Source organism: Eulemur rufifrons, chromosome 3 (genome assembly GCF_041146395.1).
Source record: "Eulemur rufifrons isolate Redbay chromosome 3, OSU_ERuf_1, whole genome shotgun sequence".
NCBI lineage: Eukaryota > Metazoa > Chordata > Mammalia > Primates > Lemuridae > Eulemur > Eulemur rufifrons.
The window spans coordinates 71,770,804-71,782,883 of NC_090985.1; positions in this window are offsets into that span (position 1 = coordinate 71,770,804).

Genomic DNA, 12,080 nt, shown 5'->3' on the forward strand with positions numbered 1-12,080 from the left:
ATGGATTTTATTGACTTTTCATAGTTATTTCCAGAGACAATTGCTACTTAATTCTGTCAAGGCCAAACAAAGCTTCTAAAAGGTCTTGAGAAAGGACAATGAAAATAATAAGCTAATATAAGAACTATTGATCTTCTCTGGGCATATTTTCAGTAATTGTTGAAATGCTCTGACTTTATCTGTGGTTGCCTGGTACAAGGACTTTAGAATTAGATAAACCACCGCTTTATATTAAGAAAAACCCTGAGATATGCTTAGAAACCCAATCAAAAATATTTTTTCTGATATGCAGAATTCAGTGTCAAAGTTATTAATTAATGATCCATGCAAGGTAGGGTTGACCTTTCAAACCAAATAATTTCTTTGTATGAATCATTTGAGTAACTCTTATAGGTGTTGTTGACAAATGAAATTTTCCAAAAGTGTTTTAATCACAACTGGTGTATGTGCCATTTAGAGTGTTTCAGTTATGGGTCATGACAACTCTTCCCAAACTGCCTTAAACAGTAGCGGGAAGTTAGTCGCTTTCTCTAAAGAGCAAGCAAGCCCCCTCCTTAACAAAAACTCACGTTTCATTCATCCGAATGGGGCCACATACTCAGAGGGGTGGGACTGCCCTGACTGGCAGGGCCACCTGCGGGTCCCCACTGGACATGGTGAGGGGCTGTTCCCATCCAGACCACGGCTGCCATGTGGGACAGAAGCAGACTGATGCTAGGCACACAGCCACAGGGGGACCACTTCAATTCCTAAACTCCCTTCTCAGTTCTTTTGTGCTACTGTATTTATAGCTGGGGGTGGGGAATGGGGGACACAATGTGAAACCCAGGCATGCACGAGAGAAGTTAAAAATAATCCTCATAGATAGAGGCCTAAAAATCATTGGGAGATTTTACCAAAGACTCCAACACTGAAATTTGCTTCATTCTCTATCAAATTAAATGTGGATTTTCATAGCATTTTCTCACCGTTCTGAAGTGAAACTTTGCTGACAAGACTTTATTGCAACTGGCACCCAGCCTGCCTCTTATTTGGGAAAAACCAGCAGGCACGAGGATTCCCACCTCCTTAACCACTTTCGGTGAGCCAGCCGCTTCTCACAGACGTCACTGTGTGAGAATCCAAGAGCAAAGAAGCTGCCACACAGGCTGGAATCTTCTCCTTGGCCCAGAGTTAGGTCATATATCCTTGTGATGGGCGTGAAGACAAAGACCTGCTGAGCCAGCAACCCCTCGTCTGCAAGGGCGCTGGGAAATAGAGAGAGATGCTCACGAATGCACCCGAACGAATCCCGGAGTCTGGTCTCATTGAGTCCACGGGGCAAATCATCTCTCACACAGAAACAGGCAACTGGACCACTAAACTTTATCACTGAATTTTATACCTTTTAGTGACGGTTGGAAAAGGCAATAAGAGTGTCTAAACATCTGGTGAAGGGATTCTAGTATCTGAAAAGAAAAAGATGCCTTATTCTAACTAAAGTAGTAAATTGAGGAACTTGTCCATAGCAGTAGGCATTACCGACTGAGTGTGAGAAGTTGTTCTGTTAAAACAATAGAATTCACTGTGTTTTCTATTTGGACCTTTTCATTTTAAGTCTCTTAAAATTGAGTCTCTAATAAATCCTGTCAGCATCACACAAAACCATGTCATACCCAATTAATGAAATTCCTGTCAGCAGCTGAGCTGCGGATCTGTTAGTGCACAGAGAAAGCCAGAGAAGTACTCTGTCCTGATTTGGGTAAAGCATTAGACTCTGTCCTGTGCGGCATATACTATAAGAATCTAGGGAAATATGCTCTCTAGAGTTCCACTGACCACAGAACAGAATCTGTTCATTCATTCATTCTGTCCGTCAGTCAACAAGCATGCTTGTGCACTTACTGTATGCAAGGCACCGTATGCAGTCCTCATTTCCAACCTCGCCACCCCCAGCACCAACTGGAGACTGCAAGAGAAGGGAACAAGGGATGGAAAAAATGAAGGGCAGGAGAGAAGGAAGAAGAAAGGGAAGACAAGAAAAAGAGAGGAGTGACAGGAGAGAAGGAGGAAGGGGAAAAGATTTATCCATTGCTGGCCAATTAATGCTGCCAGCCAGGCTTTTTTCCTGACAATGGATTTGTTTGGTGGGAATTGAGGGAGATAAAAGGGAGAAAGGGGTGAAGGAAAAATGTGAAGAGGGGAAGCCCTGCCCCAGAGCTCTCTCCCACCCCCACTCATTAAGTTTCAATACTGTTCTTCATTCTCGCATCACCCCACCTGCTATATTCAGCGCCACATACCTAAGGCTGGCTCCCTTATCTCAGTGATGGGAGACAGCTTTAGTGCCTTGAAACCATCAGGGAGGAACCAGGAGAAGATGTGGTCCTGGCTCCCTACAATGTAATCTGAATAATTATTCCAGTGCTATCTGTTAGGGTCTCTATTACAGCATATAGTAGTCTTGTGGAGTTATTGTTTAATTCGCTTATTCATGCGTTAAGGACCTACTGTTGTCAGTCACTATTTTAGGCTATGGGAGGCAGTGATGAACAAAATCTCTCCTCATATGGAATTTACATATTAGCTGGGGGACACAAAGAATATATTAATATAATACAAAACAGTTAACAAGAAAATATCAGGTGGTAGATGTTTTTGAGCTATGCAAAGAATTAAAACATGATAACTGTTTAACAGGATGAATAGATGGCTAATCTACATTGTCAGAGTAGGTCCAATAATTAAGGTGTTCCTTAGGCTGGTGTTCCCACTGACAATTTTCTTAATGTCTGAGACAGTCAGAGAGAATAGCGTTCTCATTGAGAAAATAGCTCATGTAAATGTCCTAAGGTGGGAAAAAACTTATTCAAGGATCTCAAAGAAGACCAGTGCGACTAGAGAACAGAGGGTGAGTGAAGAGGTATGTGAGAGGAGGCAGGGGACACAGCAAGACAGACATTGTGGGACAGAGCAAGTGGTTTGAGCTTGACTGTTAGGCTAAGAAGTTATTGAGTCAGAACATTTTGGTACACCTGCATTGTATTCCTTTAGCATTATCAGTACGTATTGCAAACACATGTTAAAAAGGTTTGTGGACTTTTCTGGGGTCCAAACAGCCACGTGAAAGATTATTTCCATGAAAAATGTTTACTGCATCCTAAACAAAAACTCACACAATTTTTCCAATCCTGGTTTATTATAATATGGGCTGGGATCTTCCTCCAATATAGCTGAGGCATTGTCTCGATATTGCCTTACTTTTATTCCTAATGATAAATTTGGAAAATGGAGAACTGCAAGCTATTTAAAAGGTCCAGGCCTCAAGAAGGATGTAGCTTATTTTTCTTTCTCTTTCAGTGTATATCGAGGTTTACACTAGCAAAGTCTGTTTCAGAGTAGTCATTTATATTATCTACTGCTGAGTTTACAATTCTTCAGTCTAGTTTAATTTGGTTTTGAAATGTTTTCTGACAGAGAAAGGGAAAAATTAATTCATGCCTTTTTCTCCTTCTCAGTCTTTTTTTTTAAACAGAGTCAAGATTTAATTTAATTTTATATTTATAGGCTATTATTCAGTCCAAAGACTACAGAGATCAAGGGAAATTGGACCAATTATTTTCATATGATATATAACAATAAACACTTGTGCATTCCTTTGTGTCTATTATAAGCATAAGAAAGAATCTATTTGCATTTCTTTGCATACATATTATGTGACCTAAGAAATGTAGGCTCAATCTTGGATTTCACTTGGATCTTTCTTAGCACAAAACAATGATTTTAAAATGTCATCTACTGAAAGCTCAATCAATTCCATCTGTAGTTCTTTAGATGCCTTGGTGCTACCAAATAGGTGAGGCTGAAATGCTAATTTGTGTGTGATGTCATGATTCTCAAAGTCAGTGAAACTTTCATTGTATTCTCCAATTAATAGGTCTATAACAGCAGCATATTCTTCAAATGACTCACATATATCATCCTGCTCATCAATGACCTTTGCTAACTGGGGAAAATGTTCATCTAAAATTTCCTTTTGAAGAAGTGTTTTGAAAAAAGATAGCTTTTTTTGAAATTCTTGGATTTTTGGCCACGTATCATATGTAGACTTAGTTTCACCTTGCAAAGTAATATTCAAGTAGTTTTGATTTCACATGATGCCACACAGAAATGCTGCATTCCTATAGAAATCCTCCTTCAATAATTCACATTGCTGATTCTGTTCTTCATAAAATTTAGCTGTCTGTTCTTGCAGAGATAAAATTTTTACTAACACCTGTCCCTGTGATAACCAACGCACTTTAGAATGATACTTCAAATCCGCACTGAATACCTCATAGTTCAACTTTAGTATGTTATAAAACTGACTATGCCATGTTGCATTTGCATGAATATAGTTAACAATACTTAAAACTTGTTGCAAAGATCACTTAAAGTCGTAGCTTTAGCACAGAGATTTTGCTGATGCAAGATACAATGAAAAGAAGTGAGAGCATCTGGATCTGTTAATACTGTTTTAATCTGTGCAATAAAATCTTCATATTTTCCTCTCCTGGAAGGTGCACCATCTGTCCATATGCTTACTAAATTTACCAAAGTCAGTCCAACTTCACGACGCCAGTTGTTTGTACTTTGAAACATTATCAGGGTCTAAGCATCTTACAACTTCAACAATGCATTCTTTCACAATTTCTATGTCACTGGATGACTTCTCTTTTTTCCTGAGTATATAAGCTACTTTATAAGTTGCTTCAGTGATATTAATTCCAGGTCTTATTGCTGCTTGAAAGAATTGTATTTGCTTTTGGTTTTCATCTTCTAATTTCTGCAATACAATCTTTCATGCATGCTTCTCCCTCCAATTTAAAATATTTGTGGTCCTTATGAGTGCTAAATTCTGATAAGCACTGAATTTCTTTAATGTTGATATTGCAGTATCACAGAGCAAGCAAATCATCTTTAGCAGAAAGAAGATAATATTGCAATGCCCAGTCCTCATTAAAAAAATCTGTTTTCTTCCTTCAGCATTCTCCTGACCTTCTTTGACATGATGGGCTGTTAAGCACACAGAATTAAAAAATACTATTGGGCTGTGCAACTATTCACAAATTCCACTTCAAACAGAAACACTGTGCACCATAGTGCACAGTGTGAAAAGATGATAACAGACTGGAATACTTGACCCTCATAAACTCTCACCAACCTTCCTTGTATGGTAGTGGTACCAGTCAGGCAGGGGGAGTTAGAACTGAATCATGAGCTTAGCAATTGTCAATCTAGCCCTTATAGCTTACTAATGTTCTAATTGTGCCAGTCAACCTGGGAGGATTATTTCGTTCAAATTTATGTTATTCTTTGGTATTTTAAATATATTCATTTTAAAAATAAAATAAAAATATAAAAGATGAACAAAAGTATATTAATAAAAATAAAAGTATTTGTTCCGTAAAATTTGGATTCAGTCAAAAGGCTGCACTTAAGGACCTAGAAGGCCACAGATTAACCACCCCTGGATTAGCCCTAAAAAGTAATTAGAATATCTGTAGCTTTCTTTCATAGATCACAAAATCGAGAGTCACCTGGAAGAAATGAATGGTGGGATATCACAGTATTTCTTACAATACATAAGTTGTTTTCATTGAGGGGAAGAGTAGGAAGAAATTATCATCAGTTGACAAGGACGGGGGATAATATGTCTTTTTTGGTGTGTATATTAAAGCTTATGAACAAAACTAGGATAAGAATTTACCCAACACACAGTTAGTAAACATCAAAAAAGATGATTGCCTGTCTTATTTCCATTTGATTAAGTTTATATTCTATTTGAGGTTTATTGTGTGGAAGATACTGAGTTAGGTTCTTGGCATACAAAGATAAACAAGAGAAGCAAACATAACAACACTTTGTCTTGAAACAGACTTAACTTACTGAGTCCCAGCTCTACCATTTATTAGCTTATTATTAACCTTGAGCAAATAGCTTAACCCCTTTGACTTTCAGCTTTGTTTACCGCAAAACTAAGCAATATTATCTACTTTGTAAAGTTTTCTTTAAAGGGTTGAATAAAATATCTTGTATGAAGTCAAGTATCCAAGAAGTATTTGTCTACCCTAGATCTGGAGCCAGGAGCCTTAACTTTAGGGAACTCATAATCCAATAGGGACCTGTGTACTACCTTATAAATGCTGAAGGACAGACATATAGTGAGTATTTGAGAGCCCACAGGCAAAGCTATGTTTCTGGTGGAGGAGGATTAAATGATGGAGAATTGATAACGGAGTATTGGGTAGGGAAAGAGACTACGAAATTCCTGGCAGTTAACACAGCATGTAAATGGGCTGGAGATGGAAATATCTGGGACACATTCAACTCCAATGGAACATAAATAATACGCTGGGACAGGGCATAGACTACTTAAACATAGCATATCTATTTTCTCAAAAATTTGAAATTTTTAGATTAATAAAGAGTACAAAGAATCATGATTTGTATCATTTTATTTATGCTGATTTCATTTATTCTCTTCACAAATAACTTCTATGTGCCAAGTACTGTACTAGGTACTGTACTTTGGTGAGCAAAAGAAGACAGTCCTTGTCCTCATGGAACTTACTATACTGAGGGACAAAGAGATCAATGACATAGATAAGTGCTGATAAAATGCAAAGTGCTGTGAAGGAAATGATGATGCTGCTATAGCATCCTTGAGAAAAGAGCAAAAGGATTTAGATAAAAGATGTGGAAATACCTTCCTAAGTAAATGATGTCTCGGCTGAGTCCTGAAGGGAGAGAAAGAGTCAGCTACATTGAACCAAGGAAGCGAATTCCAGGCAGAGACCAGCAGGAAGGATCTGGAGCTGGAAGCCTAAGTTGGTCCTTGAATATATAGGCCATGTTGCTGAGAACTTCAGCACAATGCCTAGAATGTGCTATTAATACATGCTCAACATTTGTTGGCTAAATGTGTGAATGAATGAATATATTTTTTTAAAAAACTGATTAGTTAACAAAGGTATTGAGCAGGAGAATGACATTGATCAACATGCTAGAAAAAGCAACTATATAGCCATCTGGCAAATGGATTGGCAGATAGGAGGATATTAGCAAGTGATAAGTAGTTAAGATACCTTTAAATGAGGTCAGAAAGGCTGAGATTACAGTCTAGGACAGTGGTGGCGAGACACAGGGAATGGAGTGGTTTTATGGGAATGACAAGTAGCTTGATATTCTGATTAATAAAAGACTAGCTTGGCCATGGTGGTAGTGGTCGATCATGGAGGTCTTGTGTGTACTGCCTCAGGCCTTGAACTTCTGGAAAATGGAAAGCTTTGAAAATTTTTAAGCAGAGGAGTAACTGGTTGCAATTGCATTTTAGATAGACCATTCTTGGGACGGTAAGGAAGAAAAATTTGAAAGTTCCCAGGATGAAAGGAAGATAGAAGGCTATTGTAATATTCCTGTGAGAAATAATGAAAAAGTGAGATTAGTGGGAAGTAAACAAAGGTAGGAGGCTATTGTAATATTCCAGGAGAGAGGAATAATGAGTAAATGAAAGAAGGCGGTCGTATCAGAAAAAAGGACATTGATTCATACGACTTAGGAAGTAGAATATTCATTTAGTGATTAACTGGATGTGCAGAGGAGAGAGAGTAGGAGGAATTCAGATGATTCACAAGCTTCTGACTGGGGTGGTTGTACCATTAAATGGATAAGAAAACCAGGAGGAAGAGTAGTTCAGGACAAGAAAAGGTTATGGGGTGAGGGTGAGACATACAAAGTTGGAAGAGCCTGTGGTACATCCAAGAGGAGATGTTCAGTAAGCATTTGTTTATTCAAGGTTCTATCCCAGACATGAGGTAAAAACTGAAAAAATAGATAGACAGACATACAGATAGAGTCATCTTTGTATGGGAGTTGCTTAAACCAAGTGAATCACCCAGAAAGACCTGTTGAATGAGAAGAGCAGTGGGTAAGAACAGAAATTGGAGAAGCAATAGTTTGAGAGTCAGGGGAAAAATGCCCATGTATGCCAATAAGAAGGAATGAGAAAAGAGATAGAGGATGACCAGGAGAGATGATTTTTATCATAGACAAGATAGTCAAGAATTTTTTTAAGAAAAAATTGGGAAACACTGTCAAATGCTACAAAGTGATCAGGTAAGAGTAGGGCTGAAGACAAGCCATACATTTTGGCAAAAATAAGGACTAGACACGTTGAAGATTATGGCCAGAGTAGGATATTGAAATTGAAGATTTCTAACAGGGCAAGGTCCCAGGTGAGAGTGTAACTACGTATGACTGAGGGGGAGTGGAGGTAAAGATCTTTGGAGAGAAGAAGGCAAGGGACTGGAAGGGTTGGTCAGGCTTTCTGATGGGTCACCCACATGACCACTGGAGTCACTGATATGTTGACAGGACATGAGGTGCAGAAAAAGACAAGCTTCAAAATCTTTTATGTTTAGGAAGTGAGTGGAAGACAAATTAGAGAACTTATGCTAAAGACAAAGAGGTTTTACACAGGGAAAAGGAAGCAGTCGAGTTTTGATCTCGTAAATTTGGAGATTTAAGAGATTATTGACTCTACTTTTTAACCTCAAAGTTCATGAGGTCCCCATGATATATATAGGTTCAGATTGGACTGAAGAGGAACAAATGAAAGGCCATAAATAGGAGACACAGAGCAGTCCTGGTGGAGATCAGAAAAATGACTCTTGAGGTTTATATTTAGGGATATTGACCAAGGACTAATTAAGAGCCTAAGACTTGCAAGACAGTAAGGATTAGTGAGGGCAAAAAATTAAAACATGGTCCTCATCCTCAAGAAAACTATATACTTGAATAGATTTATCAAAAACTGAATACATGTAACACATGTAAAGTCATAGCCTGATAAGGGGCAGGAAGGAGACACACATGGAGTGGGAGACTGGTCTGCTTAGGGAGCAGAGGCTTCCTGAGAAAGTAGTGGTTTTGCTGAGCTCTGAAGGAGCTGGTGGCCCGGGAAGAGGGGGGATGGGAGGACAGTGCCTGCCAGGCCTGCGGGAGGAGGCCCTGGAACATGCCCTGCGGGGCAGACATAGAGCACAGTGAGCCTGTGCTATGGACCAAAAGAGCTGGAGCTAATCATGCCAGGCCCTAGCAACCTAGAAGAAGAGTTTGGTCTTTATTTAAGGGCACGTTTTGTCCCTGTGACAAGAGTCCTCACACTGTGCCTTGGGGGACCCCCAAACACATCAGATTCATTCTGATCGACAGATCAGTCGGTAAGCACAGAGAAGAATTTATCCTTTGTTCCAATGAAGGCTGCTGAGGTGCTCATAGTTGACCACAACTCCTTCGAAAGGATTATCGCACCCCCTGGGTGATCTTATACAGTCGTCCCTCCGTATCCGCAGGTTCTGCAATCACAGATTCAACCAACCACGGATTAAAAATATTCAAACAATAAAATAAAAAAACAATTAAAAATAACAATACAACAATAAAAAATAACACAAAATTTAAAAACAGTATAACAATGTTTTACATAGCATTTATTTTGTATCAGGCAGTATAAGTAATCTAGAGATGGTTTACACTATAAGGGATGACGTGTGTAGTTTACATGCAAATACTACACCATTGAATATAAGGGACTTGAACGTTCAAGGATTTTGGTGTCTTTGGGGATTCTGGAACCAATTCCCCCTCTCACTTCCCTCCAGATACCATGTATGTGGGAACAAAGCAGTTAAAACAGCTCTTTCTGTAGAGCCCACCCTCCCCCACTGTGCTTCCTGTCTCCCTCCTCTCTGTGGATAAAACAGCCTTTCTTGCTCTGGCAGTGGAGTGGAGAGTGAATTAGAAGATGACAGAGATGTGGCCTGGGGCAGTGGCTCATGCCTGTAATTTCAGCACTTTGGGAAGCCCAGGCAGGAGCCTCCCTTGAGGCCAGGATTTCAAGGCTGCAGTGAGCCATGATTGTGCCACTGCACTCCAGCCTGGGTGACAGAGCAAGACCCCATGTTGAAAAAAAAAAAAAAAAAAAAGATACCAAAGATGTTGGATGCCTTGTGATAGAACAGTTTCCAGAAAACTGTGTGCATGAAACTCAGATTGCTGTAGGTAAACAAGGAAGTTAGTAGGTAAACAAGGTGGTTAGCTAGAGAGGTACTTCTGAAAATGTCAAGAGAAACGAAAAGAGAAAGATGAGAATGAAACTTGAGAGCAAATGAGGTTAAAGGAAACATAACTGTTCATATGATATTTTGAAACAACTTTTTGAAGAAAAAAGTTCAAACATACACAAATGTGGAAATAATAGTAAAATGAACCATCACAATTCACTCAGACTGAACAATGATCAATAGTCATATTGCTAATTCTACTACATTTACCCTTTCTCTTGCTCTTATTTCCTGAATGATCTTATGACAAACCCTGGACATCGTGAGATTTAATACCCATATTCTTCCCTAGGCTTCACTAAAAATGCCTATTTTTCATATATAAATATGATGTCATTATTATATCCAGCAAAATTAACAATAATTCCTTGATACGCAATTCATATTCAACATTCTTCCATTGTCTCAAATATGTCATTTTATAATTGACTTATTGGAAACACATTCCAAGTAGTATATTTAATCGTTATGTCTCTTTTAAGTTTCTTGCAATCTGAAACAGCCGATGCCCCTGCTACGTGCCAGGCACTGTTCTGGGTGCTGGTGGTACAACAAAGAATTTGCATACTAGAGGTCAGAGAAACACCATAAACAAAACATATAAATAAATAAATAAAATTTCCAATAGCAGTAGGTGCTTTGCAGAAAATAAAATAGAATGATACATAATAAAGTGATGGAGATAGGGCACTGAGTGGGGGACTATTTTAACTAGGATAGTAAGGTAAGATGTTTATAAAATGGCATCATTTCAGCTGAAACCACAAATAAGAGGGAGTAGCCATTTGAACATCTCAGGGAAAAGCATTCCAAGGGGAAGGAATAGCAAATGCAAAGCCTTTCAAGCACTGGAATGCAGCAAAACAGGGAAAGAGAGGAGGGCAAAGAGTTTAGAGGAGAAGGCTAAAAAGCCAGACCACGGAAGGCCTTGAGGGCAGGGTAAAGAGTTTGGATTCACTCGTGGATTCCATGGGAAGCCATTGAAGAATTTCATGGAAGAGAACATATGACTTGATTTATGCTTTAGATGGATAACTCTGGCTCCTGTGTAATAATAAATGGCAGGGTAGCCAGAGCAGAGGCAGGGAGACATGTTGAGATATTTGCAGTAGTCCACGGAATATACGGTGATGGTTTGAACAAGGATTGAATGAAGACTGTTAAGGAAAAAGAGGAATCAGATGTGATTTCCAAGTTTTTGGTTTGAGCAACGAGATGGAATATGATGCCATTTGCTGATCTAAAGAAAGCTGAACATGACAAACATGGCAGAGATGAGCTCAATTGGCCCTTTGGGTCATATTAAAGTTTAAGATGCCTCTTAGACATCCAAGTGGCAAAGCTGAATAAACAGTTGAACACGAGGGACTGTGGTTCATGGGAGAGGTCTGGAGAGGAGATAAAAATGTGGGAGTCTTCAACATGCAGGTAGCATTTAAAGCTGAAATCCTGGATCACCTGGGAGGTAGGTAGAAGAGAAACAACAAAGTAGGTCCACGGGAACTCCACCAACAGGTGGTCTGTTAGAGAAAAAGGAGCCAGCAAAGGAGATTAATAGAGGATAGGTAGAAAACTGGGAGGAAAACTTGTTACTAAAGCCAGCAGAATAAAGTGTTAAACAAACAAGCAAATGAGGAGTGGTCACCTGTATCAAACCACCATGTCAAGTAAGATGAGGACACAGAGGGAGAGTTTGCTTCATTTAGATCTTTGTGATCTTTGGGTTTAAGGCTTTGTGATCTTAAATTAGTGCCATTTTACTGGTCTAGTGGAGACAAATGCTGATTGAAGTGAGCCGAGGATAGAAGGAAATGAGGAAGTGGAGACAGTAGTATGGACAGCTCTTCTCAGGAGATCCGCTGTGAACAATGACATGGATTTGTAACTGAGCTGGCTGACGTAACTTGCCCAGGTGTGCACAGAGACCAAGCCGCA